Genomic DNA, 4,888 nt, shown 5'->3' with positions numbered 1-4,888 from the left:
TGTTCAAATGGCACCCCAATTAGGCTTAGATTCTTGGCACCCAATTAGGCTTAGAAATATTACTTCCTTTTTGGATAAACATACAATGATTTACGACTAGCACCGCATAAGTATCACACCTCACTTTTAAGTTAGGTAAGTAGTCTAAAAGATTGAGATTCCTATATGGGGAATTTCTACTTTTCTCCTCGTAAATGCCGTTAAGTGTCTTGAAGCAAGTAAGCAAAACTATGAGCAAGTAATCTCCTCGTAAATGCCGTTAAGTGTCTTGAAGCAAGTAAGCAAAACTATGAGCAAGTAATCTTGCTCTTGGAATTTTTTATGGTTCTCTTCTCCGCTCAAACAGAATGCAAAGGTGTATCACTCACCGCTCTAACCGCCGCCGTGAAGGATTCTCGCGTCGCAGCAGTGAAGGAGGAGCCGCCGTCACCGCTCTACCGCCTCGCCGCTGTCGTGCTGCTACACAGTGCTCGATTGCTCTCTCACTCTCTCTCTCTCTCTCTCTCACACGCAGGAGAAGGAAACTAAGGAGATAAGGCAAGAGCACTCTTGTATTCAACACATGAGAATGAGAGTTTTAGGGTTACATTTGGCTCTTATAGGTGACTTGGCCGTTCACACATGGGCGTCCATACATGGCCGGTCGATCCTAACCCTTACCCTGCTGATATTCAAGGTGCGCCTCTCATCGGCGATCACCCAATCCCTTTATCCTTAACATATGGTGCCGACAAGCCCGGCCCATGACTCAGAATATTTAAATTAATGACGTAAAACATAGTACGTCTCAATGTCCGTCATAGGTTAACATGCCCCCCTTCATGATGTAGATTCCGTCCTCGGAAGCTATGGTATGGTAAGCTCGATAGGGTTGTTGTGGTAGACCGTCTGCAAAACAGGGAAGTAGAGTGAAAGTATGCTGGAATTCAAAAGATATAAAGTGTATAAATTCAAGCATGTTAGACCACAATGGATGTTGCTATGAGACTTAGTTTAAGGGGTCACATGAATGAGCTAGTGTAGCAAATTAATAGGAGTTTAAAATTATTGAAAGTAAATCAAGATTTAGTAAAGTGTCAAAGGTTAATCAAGGTTTATAACTGGCCTAGGTCAAGGAAAATAACCAAGCTTAATAAATAAACAGATGACCACACTGTGTCTACTCTAAGAACAAGTTAATACCGCGAGCCTAAGGACACAAGAAACATCAGAGTTACAGGAGCCTTTTGCCTTTATTTTTTTATGCACGTGACAATTTTTACACACAATGGCGACCTTCCTAAGGTAAAACTAACATCGATCCTGGTACCATGTTTAACACAAAGCATTATCCAGGAATCTATTAGTTCACCTTAGGCAAGGCTACCCCCTACCAACCAAGGCATCGGTCTGGAGTAGAATACTCCTTGCCTACCAAGTATCAATAAGGCGATAGGCCAACATTAAAGCACATCATAGACTTGTATTGCCATTTATTGTAGGCTTTTTTTTTAAATTTATTTCTTTTGATCTTCGCTCTTGAACTATAATTTGTCTTGCATCCTTTCGACAAAGGGATAAAAGCTATGTCCTAGAGGTCAACACACACATGGCCAGGTGTCAAACATTAAGATGGTTTGACCCTAGACCTAAGACAATCGTATTCCAAGGTTAGACTGCATGCATTCTCAAGAATATATCCAATAAGGTTAAACTCATTAATGATTCACACTAGCACGTCAGGCAACTTCAAAAACTAAGTAGTACATTGACAATTTCCATGTGGTCATGCATTATAGTTCATGCAATTATTTGAACAGTAAAAACGAAAGAGAGTAGGTATGGAAGAATTACACCTGTGTTTTGGAGATCTCCTTGATTCGATGAGAAAAAGGCCTGCAATTTGATGAGATATTTATGTATGAGCGTTGCGGCTATCTCAGGACTTGAAAGCGAACCCACCTCAAACTTTTCCACCTGTACAACCAACTAACAAGCACTATACCTCGAGAGGCACATCAGTGTAAAAAATTAAAGACTCGTTTAAGGAATCCAAACTAGAAAAAACTTGAAAACACTAACCTACCTACCAGTCACCACACTACTACGGTAAGAGGATGAGGATACGGTAAGAGGATGTCGTAGAGTCCTGGCTCTAGCCCTAAGGCTAAGCCTCTATCCGCATCATCCAAATAAATAAAGTCAACCTCAGTAGTGCCATGAGTTTCATCCGTCCATTCATCATTGTCAGATATTTCCTTTTCATTTTCCCATCCACATAAACTCATCAAGAATGTAACCATGCGAGGATAGTCATCTTGTGGAAAAGGAAAGCATTGGGCTAATGGGGATATGTCCTCTACGGAGTAGGGGTCAGTCATGGTCAATAGGCGAATTAGCCATTCTAATTCCTCAACATTTTCCTCTCTGGCTAGTACATCTATATGATCCCATTCAGTTTCAATTACAGGATAGCACATGTGGAATATCTGAGAAAGGTACAGATGATACCTCTCACCAAAGGTGGATGAAGTGTGCAATGCTCTTGCATTTGCCATATCTGCAAACACAGATATAGCATCAGTAGGTTTATGACAGGTCAATCTAGTTCCTGATTGTATACGAATATTTCTCCTCTTTTTGTGCTCTTGCTCTTTTTACTATTTTTTGTTTTTCTCTTTTCTTTTCTATGTATGAAGCTATATATATACATCCCCTTGAATTTGGCAATTACATGGTCAGGGGAGAAGGTTAGGGAGGAAGCAATAGAATGTCGAGCGTGAGTACATGCTCCCCCTTTCCTTGGGTAGATCATATTTTCTGCAATGATGTTGCAGCCTCTTGGAAACAATTTGTCCAGCGGGTCATAGGTTGTGATGTGGGCAAATAGCTTTTTATGACCCTTGTGGCCACATCCAATTGCAGAGATGTTAGTGTATGATCCCATTGACGAATGGAGGAAATGGTTTTCGATGATACTTTTACAAAGGGAGACATAGACTCATTAGTCTCTTATTGGGTGTTGACAAGAGTAGGTGTAGAGCATGTAGAAACTTCTATATCAGCGTGTGCCTGGCATGAGGAGCTAGAAGCTTCATGTGGCTCCCCCCTTCCTGAGCTAGGTGGTAATGATCGATATCGTTTGGGAATCCAAACTAACTCTGGAAGAAGTGGTGCGGAGCACTCTGTTACCTTTCCCTTACCACGATCTTGAATTGTCGTTGGGGTGGCAACAATTGGTTTGCAAGGTTTTATAGGTGATGTAGAGGGATTCTAGGGACCCAAATCTAGTCATTCCCCTCGTAATACCCTTGGGCTACTAATAATTTTTTAGGGATCCATCGTGATGTTACATTGCCCTTTCTCGGGTGGGTAGCTGTTTTCTTCCTACGAGGCTTCTTGTCTGAACGAGATTGAGCAGGGGAAGTAGCTGTTAAACGAAGCTTTTGGGACCCATTTGTATGTACTCTTTGGCATAGTAAGCGGAGCTTTAGAGACCACCCTGCATGTTTCCACTCTTGGTGTTGAAGTGTTAGAGGGGTGGCAAACAATCAAAGATGGTTTTGCCACTGGACTTTGTGATTTTTCGTTATCTAGCATTTTGTCCAGAGTCGATGGCTTAGGAGCGGGATTTTGAGCAGTCATACTGAGTGTTGGTTCTTGCGTTGTGACTCGTCTGGTTGCCCAATCGATATTGCACTTGGTGGCCAACATCCATTTGCGCCCTAAGTTTACAGTGCCTTCCATGGTACCAGCAGCAGCAGGCATAACCAAAAAGCTTTGAATTACGGTCCCCTTGTCATAGGCAACCAGAGTATGCAGAATTCTTGAGACAGGGGTTTTCTTCTTGTTGATTCCTTGAACTTGGATAGCACTCTTGGATAAAGGTGGTTTTCCAAGTTGACACTGTCAGGCATTTTTCTGAGAGATGTTTTGGGCTTGTGTACATATGGATGCATGGCGTGTGTGAAGAGCTTTGCTTTGAGGGCGTTGCCAGGTGTACAGGGTGGACGGTTTTGTGTTGGGCTTGTGCAGGCTTGTCCGGAACGAGGTTCGTTGGGGTTGATTTCAGCTCCTCGGTCGCCTTGAAATGTGGGCGCGTCCAAGTATGAATGGGTACTACCAGGTTGTATTCGAAGGCATGAGGCATGGGCAATTTAAAGGTTAAAGGGCCAAGGTCACAAGAACATGGTGTGAAAGCATTGAGGAGGCCATCGTCTAGGCCTTAGGGAAAATTTAAAAAAATGAAATGATAATAAACGTGGCCAACCAAAGTAAGACCACGTGGAGGCTAGAGTAGAGGCCAGCGCGTGAATGGCGAGTTCGAGAAGCTGGTGGGAGATGCGCAGCGGAGAGAATAAGCAGCTAGAGGCCACCTTGTTTTGTTTTGGGGCTCTCGGGCGTAGCCGCAGAATACACAGAGAAGGGGAGGTCGCCCTGAAGAGAAGCTGCAGTAGCGGCGGGAAGGCTGGCGGCGTGGACGAGAACGTCCCTGGTGAGGTGGTGTTGGCGGTGGTTGGAGCCCCCTGTGGCAAACCACATGGTCGTGGGTTCGTGTGAGGTTGGTGAAGCTGGCTGAAGACTGGAGTGTGGACGGACTGAGGTGGTATGGCCTTGGTTTGGTTCTTTTGAGTGGACGCTGATTATGGGCTGGTAAAGGTGGGCATGAATGGCGAGTTCTGGAAAAGCTGGCGAGGATTGAAGAGTGAGGAAGCCGCCTTGTTGGTTTTGGTTCTCGGGCGTAGCCGCAATCATATGCAGAGGAGGGCGACTGGTGAACGCGGCGTGGAAGCGCAAGGGGCCTGCCAGCGTTGCTGAAACAAAGGTGGCCTTGGCGAGACGGGCTGGCGATAGAGAAGGTTTGCAGAGGGCGCAGCTGACTGGCGTCAAGGTGATGGGCTTGCGAAGC

Source organism: Cibotium barometz, chromosome 24, assembly GCF_041138505.1.
Source record: "Cibotium barometz isolate CiBa-2024 chromosome 24, ASM4113850v1, whole genome shotgun sequence".
In the NCBI taxonomy this organism is placed as follows: domain Eukaryota; kingdom Viridiplantae; phylum Streptophyta; class Polypodiopsida; order Cyatheales; family Cibotiaceae; genus Cibotium; species Cibotium barometz.
The sequence above is the reverse complement of the archived record's forward strand: the minus strand, read 5'-3'. Positions refer to the sequence as shown.